General features: G+C 33.2%; 1 pseudogene; it reads left to right on the forward strand.

Annotated features, from left to right (window-relative positions):
- The first annotated feature begins 16,231 nt into the window (after positions 1-16,231).
- On the forward strand, positions 16,232-16,315 carry LOC122896896 (annotated as a pseudogene).
- The last annotated feature ends 580 nt before the right edge of the window (positions 16,316-16,895 follow it).

The raw sequence follows: 16,895 nt of genomic DNA on the forward strand, positions 1-16,895 counted from the left end.
AGAGACAGAAAAGACCTTCTCCCTTCCTCTCTTTTTCTGTCAGTCTCTGTCTGTCTTTCTCTCTTTTCATCATGTGGAGATACAACAGGAAGGTGATCCTTTGAAAACCTTGAAAAGTGCCCTTACCAGACACTGGATCTGCTGACACCTTGATCTTGGACTTCCCAGTCTCCAAAACTGTGAGAAACCAAATTCTATTATTTAACCCATACAGCTTATATTATTTTTGTTATAGCAGCCCAAACTAAGACAATTGGTATTGCATTTTGGATTGTAATTTGCTCTATCAACTTTGAGCTGGCAGTAATCATGGTATTGAAAAATTGAACAGGAAAAAAGTTTATGAGGCCATGTTGGAGGATAATTTATTAAGAAGACTGTATCTTGGCTTTGTGATATCTTATATACTTCATTTATAACTTGTGAATATAAGGATTGTTGAACTCATTTTTTTTTTTTTTTTTAGATTTTATTTGTTTTTTTTTTTTTTTTTGACAGAGAGAGAGACATCAAGAGAAGGAACACAGGCAGGGGAAGTGAGAGAGGGCCAAGCAGGCTTCCTGTTGAGCAAGGAGCCCAATACAGGGCTCGATTCCAGGACTCTGGGATCATGACCTGAGCTGAAGGCAGACGCTTAACAACTGAGCCACCCAGGCATCCCTGAACTCATTTCTTTTTTTCTTTTTTTTTAAGATATTATTTATTTATCAGAGAGAGAGAGGGAGAGAGAGTGAGCACAGGCAGGCAGAATGGCAGGCAGAGGCAGAGGGAGAAGCAGGCTCCCTGCTGAGCAAGGAGCCCGATGTGGGACTCGATCCCAGAACGCTGGGATCATGACCTGAGCTGAAGGCAGCTGCTTAACCAGCTGAGCCACCCAGTCGTCTCCCTGAACTCATTTCTTAATCCAGCATTCAGGCTTCTATTTCCATAGTCTCCAGATCCATAGATTTCTTATTTCCAATAAGAAGTGTAAGAATGAAATAAGCACAATATTCAGAAAATGTTTCTGCTTTTATAAAGTTAGAGTGGATAAAGTTAGTATTATTATATTTCACATTCTTATGAAATATTCTAGTGTTGGAGTAAATTTCTCAAATTCCAAGCAATTTGGGTCAATGTTCTTTAGCAGTTTCTGAGACTTTTCTGCTTATATCAACATTTTTAATTTCGTAAATTCACCAGCAGGCCCTGTCCATTAGAGTCAAGAAAAATCTTTCTCTTCCCTTCATTTTTACATGTTGATAGATTTTAATTTAACCTATCTGCAAGGTTGTCATACTTTCTGTAAGATCTCCTTTGATTCTTCATGCCAGTTTGTCAGCTGGTGATTCCAAACTGCTACACTGGGCTTACAATCTTTAAAATATTACTTGAGTTTGAGTTCTATTTTAACTTTCCACCGTCATTCTTCATGAAAGCTTTAAATGAAATATTGACACTTTCTATATTCATTTAAAATATTATATGCACCCTCTGCAGTTCTTAACATTTTTGCATGAAATAATTTCAAACATAGGGATATATAATTTTACAGATAATTCTTATCAGTTTGAGCTTTCCCTGACAAGCTATTAGTCTTTGAAATATTTTACTCAATGCTATGATGTACTGTCAGAGGAGAAGTGGGATTCATTGATTCCAAATTCGTTTGGGCAGAAATAGAACGTCATGATACGCATTTATCATTTTTCACACACACAGAATTTTGGTAAATGAAGTGCATCTGGGTCTTCTGTTGGGTCATCACAATTAGCACCTAAACAAAATAAGTGTGATGCATTATTTATCAGCCTTCGTAATGAATTTTGTCTTTGTTTTATCTTTGTGATAGTTGTACCTGTCAAAAACTTTACCAACTTCAGTCCTTAAAAATCTATGAAAATCTGAGAGTACTGTTGAGGAATTATGTACTGTTGAGGAGTTACTACTGGAATATCTTTGATAGCAAGCTTAAATGTGCAAATCATCATTCTTCTTTTTTAAACTAATATAGTCACCATTTAAATGAGAAAATATATTATTTTATAAGAAGAAAGTTACATGTTTACAGCACTATTTCAATTTTCTTATTTCTACAGGGCTAGCAGCTGGTAGAATGCTTTGTTTACAGAAGGGGCTTACATAACTATTGTTGAAATAAAAGTTTGAATAAATTATTGAATTTCGTTCATAGTATTTCAAAGATTACTTACATAAATATTCACGTTTCAGTTCCTGCTTTGATTTTTTGACTTAGTCATTTGGGACCTCCGTTTCCTTATCAGTAAGATTAGAGTGTTGGATTCATTGGTTTTCAAGGTAGCTCTTAAATCAAAAAAAGTCAGTTATTTCATTTATTTTAGATGCTCCTAGAAATGTTTCTTATAATCCTGTTTTCTACCTTTTTTTCTTGAATTAGTAACATCATGTTGATTTTTTTTCCTTATTGCATTGTGAATTAAATAGAAGCTTAGAAAATGCCACTGAGTGCCAAATTAATATACAATTGAGTACAATTCTAAATTGGTTATTGGTTCTCAGCTTGTTTTCTTGTTTTGAGTGATTTTTCAAATAAGGACTTAAGATATATGCTTCTGTTTATTTTACAACTCCGAATTCCATAGTATCAACAGAGGAAGTGCTCTGGCTTGATGATGGGATATATAAATAATTTAAGCAAGGATTGAAGTAGAAACTCTTAAGTGGAGCATATTTAGGAACCTATAACATATAGCTTTATACACTTTGATAAAAATTCAAAATAAAATTCTAGAAGTCAATTTCAAAAAGATCACCCTATTTGAGGGGGAATGCTGGGTAGTAATTAAATGATAATATGGCACTGTCTGATTCAAATTCATTAGTACTTACCATGAAATAACAAGTGCGGTGTTACATTGAAAGATAAAAATAATTTATTGTAAATGATGATCATAGTTTTTTCTATAATATGAATAAGATAAAAGCTTATTATTTTAGGATTTCTCACATGTCATTAAAGTAGGTGGTATATTTAGGATTTAATACCTGGAACATAGCTGCCTGCAATTTAGAATTATTTCATATTTCAATTAGCTAATAAGCTTATTGATATATATCATCTTTAAAGAAGTTATGGCAAAGCTGATCATTTCATTTTAATAACTAAATTTGGCTTAACTGCAAATGTTCTTTAACTTTATGAAAGATTCATAAGAAAGTATTAAATTATTTTGTCATTTGCTTTCGGATAAAAGTTATAAAATGAGATGGACATTTTTGTACAGTCTAACCAACAAGTGTAGTAAGTTAGAGCAATTTCAGTTGCCTTTTAGAACCCAAAATATGAGGAAATTAATAAAGAAATACTATTTACCTTATGTAATTTTTTTTAAAAACCTGGTTAAAGTTGTTCATAATCATGTATTAGGATAAAATATTTACCTACTATAATCCAACATTATTTATACACTGATGAAAACCCTTGATGTACATATATACGTGTGTGTGTGTGTGTGTGTGTGTGTGTGTATTTTTTAAATCAAAGGTTTAGAGTATAGCTAGTATAAACTGCAGAAAACTGGGTTGCCTGAGTGACTCAGTTGGTTAAGTATCTGCCTTCAACTGGGATCCTTATCCCAGTATCCTTGGATCAAGTCCTGCATCAGGCTTCTTGCTTTGCCTGTTCTGCCTGTAGCTCCCCCTGCTTGTGCTCTTTCTCTATGACAAATAAATAAATAAAATCTTTAAAAAAAATAAAGAAGCTATCTTTTTATTATTTATTTATTTATTTCTTAGAGAGAGAAAGAGAAAGCATGAACATGGAGAGGGACAGAGAAAAGGAAGAGAGAGACAGTCTCCAGCAGACTCCATGCTGAGCACAGAGCCCAAGGCAGGGCTTGATCCCATACCCTGAGGCTATGACCTAAGCCAAAACTCAGACAACAAACCAATTGAGCCACGCAGATGCCCCTAAAGAAACTATCTTTTAAAAGAAAAAGTGTCCTCAATTTCAATTTAAAACAGAGTTCTTTGCATTAATGGTTACTTGGGTTTAGAAAATTAAAATGACTGAGAATAAATACGTAAAATGTATACCTTAAGATCTATCACTAGAAAGTAAATACTAAAAATAGAATATAGATACATTTTTAATAGCAATATATATTTTTACAACTTTTTTTCAATCCAAAGTAATATTTTACTCTCAATATCTAGGTACATTGTTGTTTACATAGATGATATTATTAATAATTATTGCTATATACATAATTTAAATTGTCTTAAGACAATTAATTTGTCAGTTTGTCTTAAGAGCTATTTTTTTCATTAATGAATATATATGTCAGTGTTTTGAAGAAAAATATAAGATTTTCTATTGAGTAAGACTGTATTAGAATTTTACCTGCTGTATCACAGATAATTCACTAGGAAAGACTATATATAGTTTTTAACTATAACCATATGCTGTAGAGAAAGAAACATAGAATGTGTCACAAAAACCATAAAATATTATGGCACAGGAGCACCTGGGAGGCTCAGGTCATTGAGCATCTGAGTCTTAATTTTGGCTCAGGTCATGATTTCAGAGACTTGAGATCAAGTTCCCCACTGGGCTCTGTGCTCAGCAGGAAGTCTACTTGAGATTCTCTCTGGTCTCTCTCTGCCACTCCCTCCTGCTTGTAGTCTCTCTCTCAAATAAATAAATAAAATGTTTAAAAGTAAATAAAATATTTGAAAAACATATTATGACAGATTGTGACCAAATATATGGGTCATATTAATAAATGTGAATGGGCCTAATGCACCTACTAAAATTTTTAAAAAAATATATTTTATTATTATCTGTCTGCCTGGAAGGGTTACTTTTTTGTAATGCTCACAAAGACTCTTGTGCCATTAGACTTAAAGAAATATTCAAAGCCATTATATTCACTTGGAATGGTTTAAAATTTATTCCTAGGAGGGGCACATGGGTGACTCAGTGGGTTGAAGCCTCTGCCTTCACCTCACTCAGGTCATGATCCCAGGGTCCTGGGATTAAGCCCCACATCGGGCTCTCTGCTCAGCAGGGAGCCTGCTTCTTCCTCTCTCTCTCTCTGCCTGCCTCTCTGCCTATTTGTGATCTCTATCTGTCAAATAAATAAATAAAAAATCTTTAAAGAAATAAAAAATAAATAAATAAAATAAAATTTATTCCTAGGAATAAAATTCTTCAGAAAATTAGTGTTCAGATTTGGATTACATTTCAGAACTTCATTAAACACCTTTACTGTAATTACCAGACATTAAAACAGCAAAACCTAAAATCCTAACTCCTCATTAGAGGCTTCTTGTGTGATTACTTATATAACTTAAAATAAAAAAAAATAATGAATTTTGCCATTTTCTTAATTATATGAAATTCTTTCATATCTACTTACTTAGCTACAATTCATCAACATGTATTCAGATATATATTAAAACTGAGCCCACCATGGAAATAGCTAAGCAACTGTTTTATTTTATTTTTTAGTAGATCTGTACAGGGTTCTATTGTTTTGGTTTTTGATATATTTAGACAACTAAATACTTTACCCTCTCATGCTCTCATGAAACTGCACATCATGTCTTTGAGATATTGCAGTACAAATCCATTCTGCAAAAGATAAAAGGCAGTATCCTAAAAGAAAGAAGGAAATTTATTTGTGAAAATTTTCAATGGATGTATTTAAGAAGTGACTGTATTTTATGGTTCTTGGTGCTACAGTAAATGGAATCATTTATCTTATTTCACTTTCTATATTTTCATTGTTAGTTATAAAAAAGCAACTGATTTCTGTACATTGATTTTGTATCCTGCCACATTACTGAATTGCTGTATGAGTTCTAGTAATTTGGAGGTGGAGTCTTTTGGGTTTTCCATATAAAGTATCATGTCACCCGCAAAGACAGAGTTTGACTTCTTTGCCAGTGTGAATACATCTTATTTCTTTTTGTTGTCTGATTGCTATTGCTAGGATTTCTAGTACTATGTTGAACAAAGGTAGTAAGAGTGGACATCCTTGTCATGTTCCTGATCTCAAAGGGAAGGCTATCAGATTTTCCCATTGAGGATGATATTCGCTGTGGGTTTTTCATAGATAGATTTTATGAAGTTGAGGAATGTTCCCTCTATCCCTGTACTTTGAAGTGTTTTAATGAGGAATGGATGCTCTATCTTGTCCAATGCTTTTTCTGCATCAATTGAGAGGACCATGTGGTTCTTCTCTCTTCTCTTATTGATTTGTTTTATCACATCGATTGATTTGCAAATGTTGAGCCACCCTTACATCCCAGGGATAAATCCCACCTGATCATGGTGGATGATCTTTTTAATGTACTGTTGGATCCTATTAATTAGGATCTTGTTGAGAATCTTGGCATCCATATTCATCAGGGATATTGGTCTGAAATTCTCCTTTTTGGTGGGGTCTTTGCCTGGTTTGAGGATCAGAGTGATGTTGGCTTCATAAAAGGAGTCTGGAAGTTTTCCTTCTGTTTTTATTTCTTGAAACAGCTTCAGGAGAATAGCTATTATTTCTTCTTTGGATGTTCAGTAGAATTCTCCAGGAATTCCATCAGGTCCTGGGCTCTTGTTTTTTGGGAGGTTTTTGATCACTGCTTTAAGCTCATTACTAGATATGGGTCTATTCATGTTGTCAATTTCTTCATGATTCAGTTTTGGAAGTTTATAGGTTTCCTGGAATGCATCCATTTCATCTAGGTTGCTTAACTTCTTGGCATGTAACTGTTGATAATAATTTATAATGATTGTTTCTATTTCCTTGGTGTTAGTCATGATCTCTCCCTTTTAATTTATAATTTTATTAATTTGGGTCCTCTCTAAAAGAGAGGATTAGTTTTGGATTAGTTTGGCCATTGGCTTATTGATCTTATTGGTTCTTTCAAAAAACCAGCTTCAGTTTCATTGATGTGTTCTACTCTATTTCTAGTTTCTATCTCATTGATCTCTGTTTTAATCTTGATTATTTCCCTTCTTGTGTGTGACATTGGCCTAATTTGTTTTTGATTCCCCAGTTATTTAAGGTGTAAAGAGAGCTGGTGTATTCTGGATTTTTCTATTTTTTTGAGTGAGGCTTGGATGGTTACATATTTCCTCCTTAGGACTGTCTTTGCCGTATTCCATAGGTTTTGGACCAATGTGTCTTCATTCTCATTGGTTTCCAAGAATAAACCTAACCAAAGTGGTAAAGGATCTGTACTAGAGGAACTACAGAACACTCATGAAAGAAACTGGAGAAGACACAAAAAGATGGAAGAGCATTCCATGCTCGGGGATCGGAAGAATAAACATTGTTAAAATGTCTAAACTGACTAGAGCAATCTATACTTTCAATGCCTTCCCAATCAAAATTCCACAGGCATTTTTCAAAGAGCTGGAACAAACAATCCTAAAATTTGTATGGAACCAGAAGAGACCCCAAATTGCTAAGGAACTGTTGAAAAAGAAAAACAAAACTGGGGGCATCACGTTGCCTGATTTTAAGCTTTACTACAAAGCTGTGATCACCAAGAAGGATGGTACTGACAAAAAAACAGACACATAGACCGGCACAGAGAGCCCAGATATGGACCTTCAACTCTATGGTCAAATAATCTTCGACAAAGCAGGAAAACATACACAGTGGGAAAAAAAGACAGTCTCTTCAACAAATGGTGCTGGGAAAATTGGACAGCTATATATAGAAGAATGAAACTCGACCATTCTCTCACACCATACACAAAGATAAACTCAAAATGGATAAAAGACCTCAATGTGAGGCAGGAATCTTTCAAACTCCTAGAGGAGAACAGAGGCAGTAACTTCTTTGACACCAGCCACAGCAACTTCTTTCAAGACATGTCCCCAAAGGCAAAGGAAACAAAAGTGAAAATGAACTTTTGGGATTTCACCAAGATTCAAAGCTTCTGCACAGCAAAGGAAATAGTCAACAAAACCAAGAGACAACCCATGGAATGGGAAAAGATATTCGCAAATGACACTACTAAGGACTGATATCCAAGATCTATAAAGAACTTCTCAAACTCAACACACACAAAACAGATAATCACATCAAAAAATGGGCAGAAGACATGAACAGACACCGAATGAATGGATAAGGAAGACATGGTCCATATTATACAGTGGAGTATTATGCCTCCATCAGAAATGATGAATACCCAACTTTTGTATCATTCTGGATGGGACAAGAAGAGATTATGCTGAGTGAAATAAGTCAAGCAGAGAGAGTCACTTATCATATGGTTTCATTTACTTGTGGAGCATAAGGAATAACACGGAGAGCATAGGGAGATGGAGCAGAGAAGTGAGTTGGGGGAAATTGGTGGGTGAGACAAACCATGAGAGACTGTGGACTCTGAGAAACAAACTGAGGGTTTTGGAGGGAATGGGGTAGGGGGTTGGGTGAGCCTGATGGTGATTATTAAGGAGGGCACATGTTGCATGGAGAACTGGGTGTGGTATATAAACAATGAATTTTGGATCACTGAAAAAAAATTCAATTTAAAAAAAAAGAAAAAAGTGACTGTATTATAGGCATTCCTTACAGTTCTAATGAGATTATTTTTTCAAGTTTTTATTCAAATTCTAACTAGTTAACATGCAGTATAATATTAGTTTCAGGTATAGAATATATTGACTCATCATTTACATACAATACCCAGTGTTCACATAAGTGCCCTTCTTAGTCCCTATCACCCATGTAACCCATTTTCCCAGACCACTTCCCCTCCAACAGCCCTCAGTTTGTTCTCTATAGTTACAAATCTGTTTTCTGGTTTGCCCCTCTTTCTCTCCTTTTTTTTTTCTTTCCCCTAAAGTCATCTATTTGTTTCCTAAATTGCACATATTAGTGAAATCATATGGTACTTGTCTTTCTATAATAGTACTATTATCAAGTGTGTACCATCCAACCTCTGTTGAAAAAGAGAATACCTAGCAATTGCTCTGTTTATCAGGAAATACACAGAACAAATCAATTTTTCTACTTCTCCTTATAGTTTGAATCTCTGGTGAATAGCTTGCTCATTTCTAGAGTGAACATGTGGCAGTAGTATGAATATCAGCAGAATAATTCTGACACTTGGTTGATAAGATTTGCCTTAAAATATATTTACAGAAATTCTGTTTAGTTGATATATAGCTCTTCACAACCTTTATAAATTTCAAACACACTTGGTTTTCTCATACATAAAACTTACTGAAATGGTTGCTAAGAAAAGCAATTCTGAATAGGAGGAAAAATGGATAAAGAACACTGTAACTGGCGTGTTTCTTGTAAAGCTGAGATGTAGCAAAGAATCAAAGATAAGATAATAAATCCTTATCTTATTTATCTATGTTTATTTCACAGCAAAGATCTTATGTAAATATACACAACTAGCATCATCAGTCCCAGCATGGTGGCTATATAGAGATATATTTTTAAGATTTTATTTATTTATTTGACAGAGAGAGATTACAAGTAGGCAGAGAGGCAGGTAGAGAGAGAAGGAGGAGGAAGCAGGCTCCCTGCTGAGCTGAGAGCCCGATGCGGGACTCGATCCCAGGACCCCGAGATCATGACCTGAGCCGAAGGCAGTGGCTTAGCCCACTGAGCCACCCAGGCGCCCGGTGGCTATATATTTTTGTCGGTATTTCCTCTTTGGTTTTCTGAATTTCTATTTTCTATACTTAGTTTTTAAGAAGAAAGTATAAAAAGTATTTTTCTTATATACAGTATATTACCTTTCTTTATTAAAAGTGTTATAGTGCAAGGAAAACTTTTTCTGTCTTAAAGTTTCTTTTACCAATTTATCTTCATCAAGCACAGTTTTGCATATTAATAGGCAATCAAGTTCTGCTTCATATACAAAGTTTAAAATATTTTAGAATTTAAGTTTATAATGAATTGCTATATATTAAATTTTGTACAGGCTGTCAATTTAAAATGTAAAATAATGTTTTAAAAAAGTAATAAATTATTTCCTAGTATTGACTACAGTCATTATATTAACACGTGAGTTATAATATCAAATAGAGTAGGTTTTTGTTTTTTTTAAATAGTCTTTAAGTGAAGGGATGGAAAAGATATTCTATGCAAATGATAACCAAAAGAGATCAGAGGTGGCTGTACTTTGCAAAAGATAAAATAGGCTTTAGGTCAAAATGACACAAGACAAAGAAAATTATTATATAATGATAAAAGAGTTTATTCATCAGGAAGATCTATAACTTTAACTATACATCGAATATCAGAGCACATGAATATATAAACATAGATATGAAGGGGAGAAGTAGGCACCAATACAATAATAGTAAGAAACTTCAATACACCACATTTAATAATGAATAGAATATCCAGACTGAAAGTCAATAACGATAAAACCAACTTGAACATTACTATAGACCAAATGGACTTCAAAGACATATACAGAGCACTGTTCCCAATAACAGCAGAATAGACATTCTTCTCAAGTACACATGGAACATTTTCTAAGATAGATCATATGTTATGTCACAAACCATTTTTAACAAAATTAAGGAGATTAAAATTATACCAAGTATGTTTTCCTATCACAATGGAATAAAACTAGAAATCAGTAACAGAAGGAAAATTAACAAATATGTGGAAATTAATCAATACAGATATGACCAATCATTGGGACAAAGAAAAAATCAAAATGGAGGTGAGAAAATATCTTGAGACAAATGGCACACAACATACTAAAAGTTATGAGATATAGTAAAAGTATCACTAAGAGGGAAGTTATAGCAATAAATGTCTGTGTTTAAAAAGAAGAAAGATCTCAAACAACCTGAGTGCATATCCCAAGAAACTAGAAAAAGAAGCACAAACTAAGGGCAAATTTGGTATAAGGAAGGGAAAGAAAGTAAAACAGAAATAAATGAAATAGATAATAGAAAACATCAGTGAAACTAAGAGTTGGTTTTTTGGAAAAGCAAGCTAAGTGACAAACACTGAGCTAGACTAAGAAAAAAGAGAAAATGTAAAAAATAATGAGGAATGATAGAGAATACATTGCAACCAATGTTATAGAAATAAAAAGGATCATAGAAGAAAACGTAAACAATTATATGTCAACAAACTGGATAACCTGGAAAAAATGGATAAATTCCTAGAAATATACAATTTACCAAGACTGAGCTGAATAAACAGAAAATCTGAACAGACCAATAATGTATAAGGAAACTGAATCAGTAATAAAAACCCTCTCCAAAAACAAAACAAAACAAAACAAAACAAACAAAACAACAAAAAAACCAAGGAGCAAATACCTTCATTGGCCAGTTCTACCAAATATTTAAAGAAGAATTAACAACCAATCCTTAAATTGTTCCCAAATATTGAAGAAAAGGGAATAATTCCAAATTCATTTTATGAAGCCAGCATTACCCTATTACCAAAGATATAGACACTACAAAAAAGGAAAGCACAGGGCAATATTCCTGATGAACACAGATACAAAAATCCCCAGCAAAATGCTAGGAAAATGAATTTAACAGCACATTAATAGGGTTATACAGCATGGCCAAGTGGGATTTATCCCAAGGATGCAAGGAAGTTTCAACATCCACAAATTAAGACATTGTGTTAACAGAATGCAAGATAAGAATCGCATGATCATCTCAATCAACACTGAAAAAGTTTTGGACAAAATACAACATCTTGTCATGATAAAAGTCCTCAACATGCTGGGTATAGAAGAAACATACCTCATTATAATAAAGGCCATACATGACATTATACTTATAGAGAAAAATTGAAAGCTTTTCCTCTAAGGCCAGAACCAAGACAAGGATGTTCATTCCTGCCAATACTACTGACCATGGTATGAGAAGTTCTAGCCATAGAAATTAGGCAAACAGACAAAAACCAAAAATCCAAATCAGAAAGGAAGAAGTAAAATTATATTTGTTTGCAGGCAGTGAGATTTAATATGTAGGAAATTCTAAAGACATCACAAAGAAAACTGGTAGAACTGGTAAATAAATTCAGTAAAATTATGTAATACAAAGTCTACGTACAAAAATCAATTGTGTTTCTATATAGTAACATAAACTATCTGAAGAGGAAATGAAGAGAACAACTGCATTTACAATACAATCAAAAAAGAATAAAATAATTAGGAGTTAATTAACCAAGGATAATGGAAAACTTACACACTAAAAACTCAGAATGTTGATGAAAGAAACAAAGCTTAGCTATTATAATCATAACTGTACTTGGTCCAAGGATATGGTTGTGGAGTTATATTATTTTCCTTTATTTTCTAAATCTGTATTACACCTATATATTCTTATTTTTACTGAAGTGATCTTACATATTTTTTCTTACTTTCCCGTGATATGGAATTTTAAGTTGGAATGTGTATTAGCAGTCAATCACTGCTCACTCCCTTCAAGATCAGGCTTACTGAGTGTCAAAATGGTAATACCAAGAATAGTAAAGATCCTAGAGCAGTGTTTCTAAATATTGTTGGCTACGAGAATTGCCATCTGCCTAAAATTCATTTAAAAGTGAATTTTGGAACAGTTGTGGTAAGGATATTAGCTAAGAAATTCTATCTGTCTCAAAAGCTATTTATCAGTGGTGACATTTTTAGGTAATGTGATAATGAACCGTTTGAAGATATGTCCCAGAGCAACTTTTAGAATGTTTTTTATGGCCTCCTTGATGTTTCTTTCCTAATAGGTCAATATGAAACTTCTCTCACAAGTTAATTGTAACCCATGACCTGAGCAATTTCAACTGAACTTTTCCTGTGAATTTTCTTTAGTTTTGGCAGTAAGGAAAAAGACTGAGAATTCTTTGATCTACTAGGCTCATTACTCAGAAGAATTTGTGCTATGTGTCCACTCTAATTTCTTTTTCTCACTCATTTTCTCTCTCTCTCTTTTTAAAATCTTAATGCCTCTGTTTAGACTTGAGTTTTTGCAGTGATATAACTGCTTTTGAATTGCTTAAAAAAGATTTAAGAATCATGTGTCATGAAGGGGAATTCAGATGAAATTTGAAGTCATTTTTAATTTTTAATTTTAGTGAACATTTATCAGGGGCAGAACATGATAGTTTATATCAAAGAAGGATACAACTAGTCATTTGTATATTATTTTAGTGTCAAAACCAAAATGTATTTCCAAATTAATATCTTATGAAAAGGAAAAATACCATTATGGAAGGAAAGAGGAGAAGAAAAGAGAGAAATAAGTATTTACTGTATATACATGAAGTATCTCATTTAATTGTGCCAGTTTCTATTGGTTAATGGTTTTGAACTTTTGTAGATATGGGAAATGAGAATCTGATAAATTAAAACAAAACAAAAAAACCAACTAGTTACTCCAAAGTTTGATTCTTAATCCCTGATTTTCCTCTAATTTATTTTCTTATTTTTGTAAATAAAATAGATTAGATGCAGTAATGAACCACATATTGGAAACACCTTCCTTTAGCTGGTAGGCATTTAAAGGTGGATAAATTAAACTTCTGTTTCTTTTCCTTTGAAATCCAGGACAAACTGCTTAACTTCCCTGTCTTATCTATAAAATAAGGTTAAGGATGATCACAATAACACATTAAGAGTATTGGAATAAATGCTTTAACCCGTTTAAATTACTTACATTAATTCCTGACAGGGCTTTATTATATACCATAATATATACTTTATACTTTATTATATACCATAATATTCCTATTGGTTCAATTTTTATTGTTATCATATTATTGTTATTAGAATTAATGTTTGACAAACTGCACAAAAATGATAGAAAAAGATCTGAAAGATAGCTCCAGTGGGCTTGAATCACTTTTTCTCAGCTTTATTATTTCTGGCTTTCATAAGCTGCTTCTTCAAATTTATTCAATTGGCAGTATTTATTTAAAACCAGTTTTGTGTCAGCAGTGTGCAACACATTGGAGGAAAGAGAAGAAAACTGAGGTTCCCCCCGCTCAAAGGTTTTATTCTTCATTGAATGATAAATAAGAAAAATAATCCTCTTTCTGTGAGATACGTAGTAACAGAGTACTAGGAGAGATCAGAGCAAAACCTTTAATTCAGCATGAAGGGTTTGGGGAAACTCTAGAAGTGACGGAGAATTGAGCTAAAATGTGAGTAAACAAGCACTGTTTGGGGCAGTGGTGATACAGGTGATCTAAACAGAAGCTTTAATGTCCTTAAAATCTTCTACCTAAGAGAAGGCATTAGAAGTGCTGAAAAGAGCGCAGGATGTGTATGAAGCAATGGGGAAGAAGGCTGTGAAGCAGCACTGAAGCCATTTAATATGCAGAACATTTATTAAAAAGTGCTGTTGGGATTAGGACATGTGGAAGGGAAGAGAAAGAAGGAAGGTTTAGTGGCTGAGTTATACCGCACGCTCAGTGCTGCCTCAGCCAACCTCACAGAGAAAATTCCAGAGCTAAGATAGCCCTTCAAAAAGGACTGTGAGTTAGGGAAAGGGACTATGCCTTTGTATCCCCCATATTGATAGCCTTTAGTTGAAGGCTACTCTGGAAGAAGTTGTGATCTTGCACGTGATAATTGTCTTTAGCAGAGAACTGACAGCTAAAATCAGCATAGTGACAGTATTTGAATCTTGCATTTTCTTCCTCTTATTAGTGGATGTGGGTAATATTGCTTCATGCAGGGAACGTTCAGGCTATACTTTATGATTATATATTCTTCACTATGTATAAATCTGCCTACCTTTAACTACCTATACCACTAAACTACCTATACTACAGCCCACCTGGAAATACCTGTTGTGCTACAAAAAGTGTATACCACCATTTCAATTTCTTGCCTCTTACCACAACTGTCCCTGAACTATTCCTCTTGCTTCCACTTTTGTCTCTCTAAAATCCCTTCTCCACTTGGCAGCAAGATTAGAGCTGTTACACCATGAATGACATAGTGCACTGCTTTTTCTGAAAATCTTTCAGTAGCTTCCCAGTCTACTCAGAATGAAATCCAAAATCAGAGTATGACTCCTTATTTAATTATATTGAACCAATTTATATATTTTCTAAAAGAGATATGTACATTTACCAGGAGATTCAGGAAATTTCCTGAAAGTGAGTGAAACAGTTGGTGTTTGATGAGAAAAATTCATTCAGGTAGGTGAGTTCATCGACCCCAGGTCTTTTTAGGGTTAGCCTGTGGAACAATGTTTCAAAAAGCTATAGTAAAACAATGTTCAGGAGCTTGCCTCTCTTAATGTTAAATTTTTTCATTTTATGTAAAAATGAAGAGGACATATTCTATCAATACTTACATCATTAGCATATCAATAAGATACATTTTATGTATTTTCCAGTATCTTATAAAAATATAAAACAAGCTCATATTGACATAATATGTCACAATTTGCAGTTTAGAAAAAAATTCCCATTAATAAAAATTGTATTTAGAATATTTTCTAAGTGACCTGAAATTTTTATACATTATACATACTTAATATCTTTGGGAAACTGTGCTCAAAGCTCCTTATAAATAAACTCATTTTCCTGACAGCAAACCTGAGTTAAGATTTAGATTTGGGGCATGGGTGGCTCAGTGGGTTAAAGCCTCTGCCTTCAGCTCAGGTCATGATCCCAGAGTCCTGGGATCAAGCCCAGTATCAGGCTCTCTGCTCAGCAGGGAGCCTGCTTCCTTTCCTCTCTCTCTGCCTGCCTCTCTGCCTACTTGTGATCTCTGTCTGTCAAATAAATAAATAAAATCTTTAAAAAAAAAAAAAAAAGAATTCAGATTTTCCAGCCAGTAAGTGACAAAGACAGGATTGAAGTCATATCTGTGATTGCCAAGCTCATGCCCTCGCTCTTGATGTAACTAATTGGACATTACAGCTCAAATATCAGAAGTGCAAAGAGTGGCTCATTGTACTGAACTTCTGCTAAACACTGTTCTTATTTCAATTTTTGCTTCAAACACAGAAATTTTGGTAATAGTTTCTATAGCTTCTATATTTCCTTTGTATAAAATTTTAGATTTTTTTTTAATTTAAAGTTTCTGGAATTATTAAAACAAAAATATAAATGTCAATTTTACAATAATGAAGTGTAAGGAAGAATTAGTTGCTTCTTTATGCTATTGCTTCACTTGTTTATATTGAGGACATAGTCTTGACTATGTCTAGTGATGTCAGAATGTGGACTTTTATCATTTTCTATGTGTACAGTCAATTCATTGAAATGACTTTTATTAAGAATCAACATTTTCAGGATAGTATTGAATCTCTTCTCGGCCTTTTGGCTAAGATTAAGTGTAGTATCAGGGTAGTATTGATTTAAGTCAAATAATATTTTTAGGAATATTTTTGAATGTAATTAAATTAAAAAATTTATTACATATCTTGTATTTTTTAATTGAACAGTAAACACTTATTTCACTTCAAATTTATGATACAGAAATTTTTATGAAGATTTCTTTTAGACAATAAAACTGTTACATATTCCCAGTTTTATTTTTTTGGAAAGTGATGAAATCTGAGCATTATTTCTATTTAAAATATGTAAGATTAGAAAGAAAAAAAGATGAGATAGTTACTCAACAACTTGACTTATAAAATATATTCATCTTTTTTTTAAATTAATTCAATAATTGGATAAGGAATACAGGGCATGGCTTACCTCCTTTTTTTCATAAAGAAATTAAAATTCAGAGGGATTAAGAAATTTAATCTTAGAAACCAGAGGGATTAAAACAATTAACTAAGAAATTAATCAACTTAATTTAAATAATTAATGCATCTGAAAGTCAAGGATTTATTGATTTTAAAGAGTCAACATTTGGAATTAGATAAATATATATCTGAGTCCTGTTTCTGCTGTTTACTAGCTTTGTGATCCTGTGCAAGTTATTTAAATTTCTCAAAAGTCAACTACACAGTCTGTAAA

Source organism: Neovison vison, chromosome 1 (genome assembly GCF_020171115.1).
Source record: "Neovison vison isolate M4711 chromosome 1, ASM_NN_V1, whole genome shotgun sequence".
Lineage (NCBI taxonomy): Eukaryota > Metazoa > Chordata > Mammalia > Carnivora > Mustelidae > Neogale > Neogale vison.